This window comes from Acomys russatus, chromosome 24, assembly GCF_903995435.1.
Source record: "Acomys russatus chromosome 24, mAcoRus1.1, whole genome shotgun sequence".
NCBI classification, from domain to species: Eukaryota; Metazoa; Chordata; class Mammalia; order Rodentia; family Muridae; genus Acomys; species Acomys russatus.
The window spans coordinates 5,152,660-5,171,125 of record NC_067160.1 but is presented as its reverse complement, the minus strand read 5'-3'; positions in this window follow the sequence as shown (position 1 = coordinate 5,171,125).

The following is an 18,466-nucleotide window of genomic DNA, read 5'->3' as shown; positions in this document are numbered from 1 at the left end:
TCTTATATATCTTTGTTAAATTTTATTGTCTCAGTGGGCATCCATTACACTTAAATGCAAAGTGCTTCAACATTGTTTTCTTGACTGTTCTTGCAGCTTTTTTTGCAGTTCTTGCACAACAGTGAGTAGCTAAATGCTTGTGAGCATTGACTGCTCACGAGCACATACACACAGATTAGCACATGCATAAACCCTAAAATGATGAGTAATCTTTGTAAAAATTTGCTAGTTTTAATTTCTTCATTTTGATACTGTGCTATCATTAGGTAAAATGTTATTGAGGAATGCTAGGTCATGGGTACATGTGTTGACTCCATGCTTTTATAAGCATATAAGAAATGGGAGTATGGAAAGAATATTGAAATTAAAACAAACAACACAGAGGGAATATAAATAATCAATGTAGATTTTATTAAGTGGATAACAATATGTGGTTTAAAGGTTGGATTATAACTATGCTTTAAACACTTTGCTAACAAATCTAGAATTGCCCCTGAAATCATGAATATCATGCTAATCTGTGTAGAAAAGAGAAAAAAAGAGTCAGGTATAAGCTTCTCTGGAAGATATCTAGTGAGTAATGTCAGAGCTCTCACTGCATGTTTCCAAAGCTAGAACCACCTAGAGTCAAAATGCCTTTAACCAGTGAATAAGGAAAATAAATTTTATTCAAGGATCACAACAAATGATAAGAAGTGTTACATTTTTTTCTTAGCACAAACACATTTTTAAAAAGTAAACAGCATATAAACAGCTTTTCACAGCTTTTGAATAAAAAAATGGCATAGTAATATAAGAGCAAACATGAGAAAAGTTCTTCATTTTAATTTTTAAAAACCATTTGTAGAATATTTTAGAGATCTGGCTTACAACTTGAAGCTTGGGTATTACTCAGAACTTGTTATTTAGTGGGTGACAGGGGCATAAAAGGAGGCACTGTCATTTAGTTACTGAGGACTGTGCTTATGGGATGACCAGGAAAGGCTGACACTAACTCAGACGATAGGCATTTCATGCTCATCTAACGAATTCTAGTAAGCATCTCCACATATATGTTTTATTACAATCCACAGTGCACCAAATTTACATAGACACACAGTTAAGAGAGAACAAATAAAATTCTTAGTCTACACATGATTATACACAATTTAAACTCATCACACTGTTTTTATATTTTAATATATAACACACACACATTGTTTCCCTCTTCTAATCTCTTCTTCCAAAACCTTTCACTTACTACTTCTTGCTGTTCTTCAAACTCATAGTCTCTTTTTTCATTATTTTATATGTCTATGTGCATATACTTCTATGCTCCTGAACATATAAATACAACCTGCTCAGTCTATACGTTACTTGGATGTGTGTTATAGGAATTACCACTTGGCATTAGATAACCAGTTGGTGTGCTCTTCTCAACATTCTTTACAGTCCTAGAGTTCTTTGTGCAGGGCTGAGTCCTTTTTGCCTTTTCCCCATGCACACTAGCATGCCTGTCTATTGGTGTTGCTCTTGTTCAGTTTATGTTTAGGAGGCCATGTTGGTGAGACTTTATAGGTGTGGCTTTTGACATTTCTAGATGACCCAGTTTCAAAAGAAACTCCTTGATTCTCTGGCTCTTATAACCTTTCTGTCTACACTTCTGAAATATATTTCAATGTATTTTTAGGTAGAATGAGCACTAGCATTCTAGCATTTTCTCTTTGTCTTTTATTACTTCCAAAATTGTCCAATAACAAAGAAATTCCAGTGTGTATAAAATTTACTACTTGGCTCCAAAAGAAAAAAAAAAACTCTGAAAAACTTATGTGTCTATATTTATAAAATTAGTTTTCAACATAAATGCTTTTCTCATTTCTGACTTTACTAAATGCATTCCACCCGCTTCAAGGTTTGGTTTACTGTAGAGTAAAATAGTGTCTTATCTATAAACCCATCAGTCAGAGTCAATTATTCATCTTTGCAGTATTCTTGGAGTTACAAAGCACATATTCCAGTTTCACTTGAGGATAGCCACTGTCCTTGTTAGGAACTTTGCTGACTTACACATTTCCACAACATGATAAAAACTATAATTATTTTATTTAAAGGATATGTTATGGCCAAATGGCTAGCCAAACACTCATCTAAGCCCAGCACGGGTCTGTTTGGACAAAGGACTTCATGGAAATTTGCTGCCCGTCATTTGAAGAGAAGGGTTTCAACCATGGTACATTATGTTCTGACAACTCTTTTCCATGCCCCTCGGTAGTTATCTGTACTTCCACCTAACATCTTGCACAGGTAAAATTGCTAGTAGGGTGAAGCTGGCAATGAGAATGTAGGATTCTGTTTTAAATAAGGCAGGAATGAGGACTTGCTGCTATGTGTTTAACGTTGCTATCTCGTCAGACACTGATATTTTGACTGTTTTAGCATGCTTGGCAAAGTGCTAAGCATTCAAATATTTATTAGTTATTTGTGTCATATTAATCAAAATATGTTAATATCTCAACATATTTTTTTATGAATTGTGTACTGTTAGAGGGGAATAAAATAATATTCTATTTTTAAAACTATGCTTATTGGACAGGTGGGATGACTCAATTGATTAAAATGTTCCCTAACAAGAACTCAAGATCTGAGTTCAATTCCGGGCTCTCATGAGGTGGAAAGAATGAGCTGACTGCAGAAAGCTCTCCCCTGACCTACATGCAGTCTGTGGCAAGTGCGCTGACATATATGCACACAAAATAATTTTTTAAATTTACAAAAATGTTTAATCACCCTCCTTAGTCATCAGGGAAATGAAAATCAAAACAACTCTGAGATTCCATCTTACACCCATCAGAATGGCTAAGATCAAAAACTCAAGCGACACCACATGCTGGCGAGGATGTGGGGAGAGAGGAACACTCCTTCATTGCTGGTGGGAATGCAAACTAGTACAGCCACTTTGGAAATCTATCTGGTGCTATCTCAGAAAAATGGGAATAGGGCTTCCTCAAGACCCAGCTATTCCACTCCTTGGAATATACCCAGAAGATGCTCCAGCACACAACAAGAAAATTTGCTCAACCATGTTCATAACAGCCTTATTCATAATAGCCAGAACATGGAAACAGCCTAAGTGTCCCTCAGTAGAAGAGTGGATAAAGAAACTGTGGTACATATACACTATGGAATACTACTCAGCTATTAAAAACAAGGAATTCCCGAAATTTGTGGATAAATGGATTGAGCTAGAAATGATCATAATGAGTGAGTTAACCCAGAAGCAGAAAGAATCAAATGGTATATACTCACTTATATCTGCATACTATCCCAAGGGGCATGTCCCACGAAAGCCTTCACTTACCAGGAAACTGGGACAGAGGGGAAGGCATCCTATTGGGACTCTAAATGAGAGACGCATGGGAGAACAGCAAAATAAAAGGATACAGAGGGTCCTAGAAATCTACAAGTAGAACAATATGATAGGCAGATTTGGGCCCAGGGGTCCCGCTCAAACTAAGGCACCAGCCAAGGACAATACAGGAGGTAAACTTTAAACCCCTTCCCAGATCTAGCCAATGGTCAGAATATTCTCCACAGTTGAGTGGAGAGTGTGATACGACTTTCTCACGTACACTGGTGCCTCACATTTGACCATGTCCCCTGGAGGGGGAGACCTGGTGGCACTCAGAGGAAGGACAGCAAGTAGCCAAGAAGAGACTTGATACCCTATGAGAATATATAGGGGGACGTAATCCCCCTCAGGAACAGTCATAGGGGAGGGGAATAATGGGAAAATGGGGGGGGGGATGATGGAGGTACAAGGGATGGGATAAACAGAAAGAAAGAAAAATTAAAATAAAAAAAAGATTAAAATAAAAAAAATTGAAATAAAGAACAAATTAATAAAAAAAATAATGTTAAAAAAATAAAATAAAATAATGAAATCAAAACTAAAAAAAAAAAAAAGTTTAATTAAAATTTTTTTATGTTCCCACTCTTTATTGCTTAAATTTTCACCCTTTTCTAAATTTACTGTTTTCTAGTTTTAAAAATTATCACCATTTTGACGTCATCAAAAAATGGAGTTGAAATGTTGAACTTTAAATCTCAGCGCTTATGCTCCTACAGATGCCCACTTTGTGACCAAACAGAAAGTGAGCCCCAGCTCAGTGTGCCAGCGTTTTGTTCCCTGAATTTCTGTAGTCTAGATGATCCAGAAAATATTACTTATAAAGCTGCCCCTATTATGAATGTCCCATATATAAAATCATCTAGAGAGCTGGGTGCAGTGGTGCATGTTGTAATCCCAGCACTCTGGGAGGCAGAGGGAGGTGGATTTATGTTAGTTCAAAGCCAGACTGGTCTAAGATGTGAGTCCAGGACAGCCAAGGGTACTCAGAGAACGTCTTGAAAAAACATAATAAATAAATAAATATTAATCACCTAGGTAAACAGAATAACACATACATGTTGTACTCCATTTACTGAGGAAAATGCTTTAATCCGAACAAATTTTAATCTAACTATAGAGCATCTTTTTTTTTTTTGCATAAGATGTCTTCATTGAATGATTAATGTACAATCTCATTTTTAATTATCCTATACATATATAAATCATGAGTTATATATGTATAACCCCCCCCAAAAAAAACAGCTGGGGTTTTCTTATTGTGTTTAGGTCATTCATGATACAGAATAACATTATAAACTGATTTATATGTTTTTTTTTCAAACGGTAACAAGTTAATATAATGTAGCATAATTATTGAGTCTAAATTTAATAGTACATATAGCACATTAAAGGCAGTCAAAAATGCAATAATCGATACTGTTGATTCCACACAGGGCAAAACAATTAAGGTATGACTGGATAAAAGGAGTAAACTCCGAGACACTGTCAGGTCTTGTGGCAACCTCACCAGCAGGTTCACCCCGTCACTTTCCCAAGGCTTTCATTAAGCACAGGAAAATCCTGCAGGGAGTAAAATCTGAAGGAATCTGCTGTTTTAGCTCCCTCATACTTTGATAATGATGACACAGTAGAAAAGTTATAGGAAATCAGGCCAACAGACGCAGTGTTCAGAACCAACTTAGCACAGCTGCCTGTTCACTCCAGTCAAAGGCCAGAGTTCAGGTGAGAGGCTCATTTTAACTGCTCTTTGGGGCCAGGAGTTTGAATGAGCAGCCTTTAAGTTCTAAGTAGTACAAAAAGATGAGAGAAACCATGCAAGAATTTTAATAGGCTCAGATTTTTAGCACATTAAATAAATCAAAACCTAGTTATTTCAATCACTGATCAGAAGTTATATTTTATCTTGGCCAGGAGTATCTGTATGCTTTTTAAAGATATATTAATGCATTTATATCATTACTCAAAACTACAATACATGTGAATAAAATTTCCTTTTTCTTTTTTTCAAAATTCTGTGAAATGGAATTACTTGTAGAATAAAGCAGCAGACAATTACCATAACATTAGGCTTTGCTGTGAAATATGGACCTGGGAAGTCTCTAAAAGTCTCATGAAGTAGATGGACTTTACCTTGGTTCCCAGTGTGTTGTTATGGGGACAAGGCAGATGCTTTCATAGTCAGTGCCCATGACGAGGAGGTAAGAGCTTTGTTCTGCCATCTAGCCTCACCACAAGTGCAAAAGCAAAGAGCCAACATGTCTTTTACCAGAAGAGCTTTCAAAAAACTGTGAACCTCCCCCAAATCTCTTTTTACAAATTGCTTATGTTAGGCGTTTGCTTGAGTAATTGCAATGTGACTAACACAAAGTGCCTCATGTCTCATTCATTATATGAAGAGAGATAGTGTACAAACTAATTTTGTAGGTGTCCACTGGGATGCAAAGAGTTTGGAACTAGGAAAATGGTTGAGTGGGCACCTTATCTTAGCTGTCTAGTGTTTTTGTTCATGAATTCTTAACAGTAACATGATATTTGTTAAAGAGAGGTAATGATATCATGTAAAACAAAAGAAAACAAAATATTCCAGAAGTTTCTTAAGTTCTTGTTTTATTAAAAGTGTTTAATCAGATGTACATGTTAAGTTAGCCATCAGCAATTCTGTGCTGGCCATAATAATGACAAAGGCACACATGTGGTTTGCGTCCTACAGAGATAATGATGCATGAAAACAGAATGCTGATCGCAGACCTGAAAAGGCTTTGCAAGCTTCCTGCTGGAGAGTTTTATGTCATAGGCACAGAAATAATTATTGTAGGTGAAAGGGCATGTAGAAAGTCATATTCCACTCTCCACTCAACATAGGGGAGGGGAATAATGTGAAAATGGGGGGGGGGGAGGGAAGAATGGGAGGATACAAGGGATGGGATAAACTTTGAGATGTAAAAAGAATAAATTAATTAAAAAATTAAAAAAAAAAAAAAGGGCATGTAGAAAAGTACTTGTTACTTTACCCCAACCAATGGGAAAAGCTTCTACATACAGTTCTTTTGACCACCATTTTTATTAATGGAAGTGAAATTTAGGATAATAAATTTATGAATAAAATTCAAGAGAAGATGTCAATAATATTTCTTTTTCTATTAGCTTTAGGCGTTCTCGAGAACTGATTTTAACTGCGTATTGACTCTATTTGATGCTTTGAAGCCTTATCATTAGGAAGACAAACAAGCGGCGGCACCACACTCAGGACAAAACACTGTAAAAAGAGTGGCAGAATTCAGAGGGGAAGGAGGTGACGGGGCAAAAAATGACCCACGACTGGAAAAATGCGAAGTGTAAGAGAACGCGGAGTAGGAGCTCTCACCCGTAAATAGGCCGTCTACGTCATATCTCCCCCAAGGCCCAGTGGTCTTTGCATAAAGAGGACTGGAAAACTGTAAGAGCCGGAGACGGTAGATGACTAATAGGAACGAAAGGAACTCATAGGGCTCAACATTGTAAGACCAGAACAAGCTCAAAATCCCAACGTGGAGGGCGGGAACGGGCAGGAAGCTTTACCTGTAGCTGAAGAGCTATTGGGATTTTAGAAGCAGAGAGCCATTTTTATTTAAAGGTGTTACTCATAGTAGGGTGGTTATGTTTCATGGCAAGACTCTTCCTGACTCCACAAGAGTGTTTGGGCAACACAAATTAAACTCTATTGATTCAAAAGAAATGGGAAGAGAGAGGAGGCGAGTGAGAAGCTGAGGAGGCAGCAGAGATATGGGAATACACCTGGCAGAGATTACTTTTGGAGTAAGTGTGATATGACCAAAACATACTGTATGAAATTCTCAAAAATAAAAATATTGATAAAAGTCCAAATAATAATAGTGAGAAGTAGGAATGATTCAGAAAAACATAGATAGATAGATCATAGACACACACACATATATATGTAGAAGATGACCAAAAATAGATAGATGATAGATAGATTACAGATAATATATAAATGAGAGCTATCACCTATTCAAGGTTTCTTGTTTTTAAATATTTTAAGGCCATAAAAGAATAATTTTAAATTATATTTTAAATATACTTTAAAAATTTGATAAAAGAGAAAATGAATGAAAAGCCATGGAAGCCTCTAATTCCAGCACTTGGGACGCAGAGGCAGATATCCGTCTTGTGAGTCGGAGGCGAGTATGGTATATTTAGTGAGTTCTAAGGCAGCCTGCCAGCCAGAACCAGGGCTGTTAATGAAATTACATGGAAATATACTTAGAAAGGTTTATGGATTTAAGATCTAAGAGTGAAAGTCAAATGCAATAACATATGTTAGAAATATATCAGTGTTTAAGTATAATTGAATTCAGATTTACGATATATGTCATGAATAGAAAGAATAAATAAGACTATAGCAAGTATTTGGAAACATATTTTGTCATGAAAAAATCTATTTTTGTTCCTGTTGAAGATTGGGTAAGTTCATTTTTCTTCATATTAATTTTGTTATAATGATTGGATAATCTCCCCTGGATACCACTAATCCTTGTGTGCTTAAAGATCAACACAGTCCCAAATCCAAAAATTGTGGGAGAATCTTAACCTAGTCACTCAGTTTTTCCAGGTTATAGAACAGTTTTAAGGTCGAGGACAGACTGGAAGGCACTGTGCAAGTGCAGGGATTTGGGGTTGTGAGGAGTGTTGTGGAAACTGAACACCAGGTCGGAAGCTATATAATACAGGTTTCCTTATATTTTTAGTGAGTGTGTGGATTTTTTCTCATTAACTTTTATTTAACTTACCACGAAATTTTCAGAGTTTTTTCCCAGTTATTATTATTCTTTATATGTATTTCTGTTTCTTGATTGGATTAATATAGGTTTTATTGTTCAAACTTTTTTTTTAATTTATATTTTCTTGTAAAGAGATTTTTCTCTATCATAATGTTCTACTTGTAGGTTTCTAGGACCTTCTGGATCCTTCTACTTTCCTGTTCTCCCATGTCCCCTGGAGGGGGAAACCTGGTGGCACTCAGAGGAAAGACAGCAGGTTACCAAGAAGAGACTTGATACCCTATGAGCATATACAGGGGGAGGTAATCCCCCTCAGTCACAGTCATAGGGGAGGGGAATAAGGGAAAAATGGGAAGGAGGGAAGAATGGGAGGATACAAGGGATGGGGTAACCATTAAGATGTAACAAGAATAAATTAATAAAAATTTTTTTAAAAAGAGATTCTTCTCTTTAGATCCTGGGCACAGTTTCTCCTCCCTCGACTCTTCCTGCTCTGCACTCCACACCTCCTCTCTGCCCCACATCCAACACTCACACTTATTGAACATACAGACGTCAAGCTGCTGCCTGCATGGAGCCTTCTGTGTTCACTTTTATTGTTTACAGTATGCAAGACTCTCTAAAGAGGCTTTTGTGTCTATATTGGAGAATTTACAGTTCTGTAGATTATCAACTCTGGAGTTATTACTAATTGCATGAGCACAGCAAGCACGACCAATGCGTAGTGCGCAGGGGTGCACACTGTGTGTTCTGAAGCATTCACGGATGGAATGGCGTGGGCACAGAGGAAGATAGCGAGCCTGCACATGGTTCTTCACTCCCAATCAGTAGCTCAGCTCTACTTCAGTCTCAAAGAGGTCTTTGTACCATCTTTGTGACAGTTTGCTTTTATTTTTAAATAATCATATGATGTATTTTGGCTAAATATCCAAAAGTAATATCGAATGTAACTTTAAAATAAATTGATTTGTGTAGACCAAAGGCACACAGAAAATGTCAACTGTGCATTTATGTCTTATATATTATAATCTGTAAAAATACTGCATTTACTACTTTTATAATTACAGCAGACGCTTTGTGGTACTGCAAGGATTTGGGCTTTTTAATCTGAAGCATAGTTTAGTAGCTACCATAAGATAGCATTTAACATCTTATCATTGGAAGCAGGTGCATCTTTCTAAGCTCTTAGAGTTGAATTGGCATTTGAATTTGAATATAAACCCTTAAATTCCTAGCTGTTTCCACTATTAGGTGCACTTCTAGAAACTTACTTTAAAATAATAAGAAAAAGAACAAGGTACAAATCATCTGAGATATATTTAAAGAAAAAGATTGACTACTTATATTAGAATCTACCAGAAGCCAAATTAAATGCTTAGCTTTCATTACTTGCCTTTAATTACATATCTTCAAAGGACTTATTCAAATTTAAAATAAACATCATCCTCAAACGAAGAGGTCATAAGACTTACAGGAGCATTGCAGCTGAGGTACTAGAGTTCTCCTGTGGCAGCTTGTGAGTAAGGGAAGCACTCACCCTTCCCAAGTGAGCGACAGTCTAGTTCAGTTGGAAGTGTGTAAGCCTCCTGATTAACTGACCCTTGTGAGAACTGAGAGTTTGATGACAAAGTTGAAAGGGGAATGACACAAGACTTCAACACACCTATGGGAAAAATCCTCAGTAAGGATCCATCCAATTTCTATCAATGGCTCCCCAAATGATTGGTTTTCAACTCTCTCCCAAGTTATAGACAGACCAAACATGTTACCCACCTAGTCTTTTCCTTCAAGAACTGAGCATTTCATCATTTCTGTCACTTTCATTTTGTTTTCTCATTTTTCTCCTCTTTTAGTTGATGTTACTAAAGAGAGGCATGGGTGAATTCATACTATCTTTGTGTTTCTCCTTGTGTTTCCATAATATATAATGGGATGGGATCTGAGAACGTAGAGTAATGCAATGTTAAAAATGGGATGATATTGAGAGACAATATCTTCATTTTGTATTAGAGAAGATTAAACTCCAGACACAGAAGAATTACTGTATGTGCTGAAGTGATTATCTTTCCCTGGAATCATTTAAACTGTTCTAACTACCCATACTAGAGACCTTTTCATTATAGATTAAAAACAGCAAACTAGGTCTTAAGGGTTCCTTAAAGGAAGGGAGCTGTCAAGGACCTTCTTCCTGCCTTTGGCTACGGGAAATAGTACTTAGAGCACAGACTTTAGAAGCCTTGAAATTTTAAGTTGGTGCTCTATTCCTTTGAGATGTAAAAAATTTAAAGCTTTCTTCTTAACAACCCCAATGTCTTTCTCAACGACCTTGAGCTATTTCTTCTAAATATAAACATGCAGGTGTGTAGACTCTATCTTTCCATATCCACAGGGAGACAGAAAATGACTCTTGCTTACAGCTTGGAAAAAAAAACAAAAACCAGCAACAGTACCAACAGCAATCACAAATATAATTTTCAAGATAGTAATTTTCAGTCCCTCAAAGATACTAACTGTATTTTTAAGAGTTGGGGTAACTTTTTCAGGATACTTTAGATCATTTAATGAGAGGCCTAGAAAGTGTTAAATCCCTTCCAAACACCTCTAAGTAGAGCACATTGCTATACATATATATATATATATATATATATATATATATATATATATATATATATATGGGCTCATCATGTATATATCTATATTTATATGTACAAATAAACGTGTAAATGTAACTTACTGAGTTCATTTAGTCTTACTCTTATGTATATGATTTTAATACTGACAACCTAGTATTATAAGAGCAATAAAGGAGCTTGTCCCTAAGAAAACATGATTCCTCCTCTCTTAATAATGGATTGCATAGTTCCCTGACAATAAAGATAAAAATAAATTGCATTTAAGCTAATGTGAAATCAAGTTCGTCTAAAATATTATTTCATTTGTTTAATACTTAAGGTGAGTCAGGATGTAGAAATGCTTTATGTAGATTAGATATGTCTAATATACACTAAAATAATTTGATTAGATTTAAAAGACCAACAACAAAGTTCCTATTGTAAACAAAGTTTATTCTTACTTTGGCTAGAATTCAATCTACCATCCACATCCCTCCTTTTACCACTCTCCAATCTTTGCTTAATTGTAGTTAAACTCAGTCTGCGTTGTAGCCTCTCATGCCTAGCATAATAATGCAGAATACAAAAGAAAAAATTTCTTGTTAAATTGGTCCAGTGCACATTGTACTTTGACAGTACTGTGTGTTTGGTCACATGTCATGTTAGACTGCTGAATGCTTAGAAAAGTAAAGCAGCATGGCTGATGAAATATTAATCTTGATGTGCAGGTTTTGGGATATGTAAAAGGAGCAGTTTGCCACATTCTGTTTTGCTTTTGGGTGCAAAGGAAGGTGAACAAGAATTAAGAATGAATGAGTCTAAGCACTCATGGAAATGGAGAGTTAATAACAACAATAGAATTCTCAGCTTGATTACCATAATTTTCACACAGAAACAGTTGACTTTTCTTAGAGTTTATGTCATGCTACTTGGCTCGTCCTTGTTAAACAATGCTCACAAGTAACCATCACTTGTACTGATAAGTCATCAACCAGACTAATAATTTTGAATTTAGCATATTTATCAGAATCATTGCTCATTCTTCTTGCAAAACTTTCACGCTATGGCAGTGAATATGTTGCTTTTCACATATATATTCTGTTTTATTATGAAAAGTCTGTATCATTTGTGGTAAAGTAGGTTGTCATCGGGTGTGTCAGACTCGTAAAATATCCCTTGATCCATGTGCTGTGTTTAGATGATAAAAATGTAAATTGGAGGCATTTAGGATTTTCAAAATGAGTAATGAGCTTAAAATTGATAATAATTGAAGACCATTTGTATTACACACACACACACACACACACACACACACACACACACACACACACCAGATAGATAGACAGATGATAGACAGAAAATAGATAATAGATAGAAAGGTAGATAAAGAGATAGATTATATATATACCGACAGACAGATAGATAGGTGAGGGTTTAGAGTACATCTTGCCATAACAAATAAGTTAGGTTAAATTTAATATAACTCACATGACAAAGATAGAACAAACTAAATTAAATTAATCCAGAATTTTACCTCTTTGTATAGTGAAGAGGGGAGGAAATCAGTAAAAACTACAAACAAAATAGATATCACGTTTGACTGACATTTATATTCTATTCCAATTGTGTGACCTTGAAAATAATAGTTTGCTATGATATGCCTGTTCTTTCTGGACCTTAAGAAATGCATATAAATCTCAGAAAAATTAGTAAAACTGGATACTTTGTCTTTCAATGAACACTTTCTGTTTTCTCGTTCTTGTCTTACCTTTTCCCATAGCCCAGGAGAGCTACAGGCCAGAGTGGTCACTTATCTTAAAAATAGAATGAAACATGCATCAAATCTTACTATTCAATTGGAGAAAATTGCTTCAAGGATATTTGTTCACTGGATTCCAATGCTTTTTTTTTTTTTTTTTTTACATGGAAGATGGTAGTCTTTAGCATTAACATAGCCATATTTTGCACTTTGACAACTAAACATTTCAATAATATCAAAATGATTCAATGTAGCTTATATGAAAATATTGGAGATCCAGCTATTATTAAATAAAGTGGTATTCAGTCTCTCTCTCTCTCTCTCTCTCTCTCTCTCTCTCTCTCTCTCTCTCTCTCTCTCTGCATATATGTGTGTGTGTGTTGTGTGTTCTCATTGTTTTGCATAACTTATCTCATAGCCTAAAATTGATAAGTTTCTCCAGGGCCTTGATGACAAGCTATAGAACATTATTAGTACAGATACAGGTTAATGTCAAAATTATACATCAGTGTATTGCATGTTATTTATTAACACCGTATTCAATCCCTTTGGATTTTTTGGAATGTAAAATAGAAAATGTCATATATGTATAAGAAGCCATGTTATGGATTTTCAGAGATTCTCTTTATTATTTGACATTGGAAGGAACGTTTCTTGAAAAGAGAGTTCATTGAAAAGCTTGCAAATTCAGAGATAGGTAGATAAACATGGTTTTCAAATACTTTATCATGAGTGAGTACTTAAAAATAAAAAAGAATCCTTCTACGTTTACTGCCATGGCTGTAATTAAATTCCACAGTAAAGAGTAACATTAAGGAGGGAAGGTATGTGTGGCCCACAATGTGCGGTTTGCAATGTCCATATGTGGGGAAGTGAAGGTAACAGGAACTTAACAGAGCTGGTCTCATTATATCCCCAAAGAACAGACAGGAAACAGCACATTCATGGTGTCTACATCACTGCTCATGCCCAGCTGTTTCTTACTCATTCATTTCATGACTCCCGACCTAGACAATGGTGTTACCCATATTGGGCTGTGACTTTTTATGTCAATTAACTTAAATAAAAAATTTCCCCATAGACATGCCTATAGGCCAACTCAATATAGATAATCTCATTGAGATTTCTCCCCAGATGATTATAGATTGTGTCAAGTTTACAATGAAATGTGCCCATCACATTCCCCACTTTGTCAACCTGATGGAAAAGTACAACTTTTAAGCCACAACTTCACACTCCTTGTCACCAGAGTTGCCTGTTCATTTCACAATGTAAAACCCACTCCAGTGTCTGTCTCTGTAGCCTTTAAACTTTGCAGTATTGAGTCCACAATGCCTGTGAACCCCTGTACAAGACAATCCAGCTTATATACCTCCAAGATATAATGACACAGAATAACCATTCGGATTATAAATAATGAAGGATCAGGCCACCACAAGGAACCATCTCATCAAAACAGAGCTACACTCGAGCAAACACTGAGTCTTACAGTTCCAGTGTCCACCATCTAAAACTCACAGTCATGGCTCCAAAGGGCTTGGGTGACCTCGTACGTCTAACCTCTCAGGGATGATAATACAACCATAAGTCCCCAGTAGGACCCTCTTTAATATACCATAAAAGCAAATGCAACTCTTCAGAAGTAAGTAAAAACTCTTGATCCCTTAGTTAATGACTATGTAATGCAACTGTTCTAGGTGGCAGCTTATTGTTTTCACTTTCTAATTTAATTTATTTTGTTTTAAAAGAATATGGAAATTCTACATGGCTTTATAGCTACTCTGATGTTGTTCAGTCAATATATTCAGTGTTTAAAGGCATTTTTATTGGTTTATTTTTATGTCAACTTGTTAATTTAGGACACATATAAGACGTATGTATCAAGTTGTTCTATTTAAAACTTGTTACCTGATTTCAATGTTGTGTAAAAACTGCAAGAATAGTTGACAGAACTGTAGATTTTTACTTATATTCTTTATTTTTTACCAATTTTGTCATATTTATTGTATATTTTTTTATTTTTCTCTTACACCCTTCTTTGTTTTCTGTATCTTCCTTTTCTTGCCTTTCCTTTTTTTTCTCTCTCTCTTCTCTCTTCTTTTTATTTCACTTCTTTGGTTGGAGGATTTTGAGGTTACATTTCACACATGATAATTCATTTTCACTTATGCTTAACTTAGTACACATTTAATAAATAAGCATATCCTGACATGGGGTCATATTACCACTAGCACACAAAGAAACTTTTTTATGGGCAAACAATTATATCCAACTTATCCCACCCTTTCCAATGCTCAAATACTAGTCTATACATGTTTTCCTTCATTTGCTGACACAGCCCAGACTTATGAACTCCGTTTGTTGTGTCTATGCTTTTTTCTTCATAACAATTGGCCAATGTGAATAACCTCAAATAAACTTCATACCACCTATTAAGAGCATTTTCTTAGTTTTTAAAATATTTAAATATTTCATATTTACTTTGTATTCTCAAGTGTTTTTTCAAATTCTTTCTTACTTCAAACTATGACATTTTAAAGAATGAAAACAATTGCGTAGTTCTCCGTCTCTCCTGGAGCAGGGTAGCATTGCACTTCAGTCAACACAGCAAAGACAATAGCTGCTGGGTAGATGGGGAGTTAAAACGCTATGTAAACAGAATTTAAACATTCTGAGTTCACGTCGACAGGTTTAGTTCTCAACCAACACTATTCAGTTTTCATTTGTTATATATTCTCCTAAAATGAACACCCATTTCTCCTAATATCATCTGTTCGTGGTAGGAATATTTTTGATTATTTGCAATTTTATACGTGCTTAACTCTGTTGTGCAGAAAAGAACTAACATAGCAGTACAAACTGTCAACTATGAGTGGTATATTGACAAGTCTAGCCCTTGGCTGGTGTCTAAGAACATGTGTTTTAGAAAGATTCACATGAGCATAACTTGAGTTTCTAACTGTGTCTGAACTCATTTGAACAGTCAACACGCTTCATATACCTGTTTATTTTCAGAGACTCTGAATGTTTTATATCTAATAGGAAGAAGCTGGATCCATGGTCCATTCTTAAAAAACAACAAGAACAAAAACCTGTGTGTGTTGATTTTATAACAAGCTTCCTGGTGGACATCATTTCATATGCTCCCATGCTGAAAAAATTAAGTAGGTCCCATGAGACTCCTCTGGGAAGAGAACCTTGGATAATTGGGTTTCATTTCAGGAGATTTTGTTCCATGTGACTTTTATTTTAGCTGACTTGGAATATTCATGTGAGGCACACAGCAATGAACGTAGTTGTATGCTGGCTCCTGTGAGTTCTCCTCAGGAAATATCAAGCTTCCAGTCCTGAGGAACTCTGACATACCTATAAACAAAACCTCCGAAGAGGGTTTTAAATTATAGTTCTTCCCTTCCTTGGCTGAGAGAACATAGAAACTACCTTCTTGAAATTATTATAGTTTTACAAGAATTGAAAAAAAATGCATACACAGAGTTCTGCCACTTTCCCTCTATGTTTGTATTATTCAGAACAATAATACAGTATCAAAAAATAAATTCTATGCGTTTAATTTCATGTATAGATTCAGGTAATCACAGCTATAGCATACAGAACTATTTGCTCAACACCAAAACTTCCTACAAGCTGTCCTTTAGTAGCCGTACAGCCTCCCTCTTCTTCCACCACCCTGTGATCATAGTAAACAGAAATATTTCCATCTCTTTAATGCCATCCTTCTAAGAATGGTTTATGAGTGTGGGCATAGGTACCTGACCCATTGAGATTGGCTTTTTACACCATGGCAATTCAGATGATATTAAACAACACACTGCCTATACCAATAGCACAATGTTAAAAAAAGATAATAACCTTCAAGCCACTTTTATAGTCATAGAAAAATTGAGTAGACTGTAAAAAGAACATTCTCTCTCTCTCTCTCTCTCTCTCTCTCTCTCTCTCTCTCTCTCTCTCTCTCTCTCTCTCTCTCTCTCCGTCTCCCATCTCTCTTATACACACACCCTTCCCAATATTGGCATCTTATATAACCAACAGATATTTCTCAAAAATTACTATTCAACCTCATTATAACTAACATGATTTTCATATCAGTTCTCCCTGTTTGGGCATAGACTCCCTCTTTTAACAAATACAAAATGAAATCTACTGTTGTTGTAGCAGCACATCATAAAATAATTTCAGGCCCTAAAAACAACTTTACTCTACTGTCAATCTAGTTTTACCCCAATGCTTGAAACTACTGATGGTTTTATTTTCCCAATGGGTATGCCATTGTAGAGTGTCACTAGATGAGGTCATGCAATATAAGTGCCTTTGCACTGGTTTCTCTCATGTAGTGTTATGTACTTAAATTTCCTTGGTGTCTCTTCCTAACTTGACAAGCTAGGACCTCAGATTTCAGGCAAATTGAATCTATCTGTGACTATGGATATCCCAAATACCTGCATTATTTTTGTTAACTCTCACAAGAGTTTCAATGTTACTATTGGATCCTGTGCTTTTTTGTTATAAACAAAGTATGAATATACACTTGACTTATCCTTACTATTTCATTAGAGTGTGTTCTAATGTAGAGCATCATTGGTTTAATGTCAAATTCTACTTAGTAATTATTGGAGTACACAAAAATGATTGATTTCAATGTTAACTCTGTGTTATGAAATTTTGTCAGTAGTATTTCTTGGAGCTTTTGTCCTATGTTACAGGCTATTGTGTACAGTGTAAAGTATTGCCAAGACTTTAAAACAAATCTTTTCTCCTACTTTTTCTAAAGAAACCCAGTTGTTGTTTTACTTTTAAATCTTGATTTAATTTAAGTGAACTTGTGTAAGGCAATGGCTAATGTTTATTGTCCTGACTGTGACTGTCCAGTCACTTCAGGCCTATTTGATGAAATGCCAATCCTTCCCTGCCTGGAGCTTCACTTGCCCTACGGTTAAAAATTATTCAGCTGTAAATTGGGTAGTAGTGGCACATGCCTTTAATGCTAGCACTCAGGTAAGCAGATCTTTGTGAGTTCGGTGCCAGCCTAGTCTATAAAGTGAGTTCCAGGACATCCAGGGCTACACAGAAAAACCCTGACTGGTAAAACAAACCAACCAACCAACAAACGAACAAACAAAAGATTGCTTGGCTGTGGCTGTTGCTATGGTATGTGGTCTTTGGGTGTTCTATTCTCTGTCCATGACCTCATTGTCACACCTTTTATCATTAACTGTCTTAAATGAGTGTCACAAGATAGCTTAGATCCAGAAAGTTATTTCTATCTCTTTTCTACTTTTTTCTATTTCTTTTTTTGTTTTACATACATTTTATGCTGAGCTCATCAACATCTAAAGGTGCACTGTTTTTCATGCAAATTCCTATGACCTTATAGATCCATTATTTCTCACTACAAGGGAAATTTATTACTCTGGAGGGGTGAGCAGGGTGGGGAGGGAGGCTATAAAGACAGGCATCAGGCAGCAACAAGCAAGCAAGCAAGTCGGTGCTTTTTTTCAGTAGTAGTTTTTTAAGGAGAAAAAAAAAAAAAAAAAAAGGAGTCTGTGCTAGGCTGAGTTGGTAAATCATGACTGGACATGTTAGCCAAATAATTAATTTTGATTTTTGGACATTGCTTTTTTGTCTCAGGAACGAGTCAGTGGCCAAATAAGGAACCAGGCCTTGGGAGCTAGCTTTACAAATGTATAATCTAATGGGGTTTTGTTGTTGCTGTTTTGTTGTGGTTATTGCTGTTGTTTTCGCAAGGAGGAGAAGAGTTAAAATCGAAGACTGTTGGCGCCATGTTTACTATGTTTGGGTCTGTCTTGTCATGCTTGGGCTTGTGGTCTTGGGCCTTTAATTCCCACCTTTTTGTTTTATTATTAGATTGCTGGGTGTTGCATAGATGGGCATCGTGCTCCCACTGCTT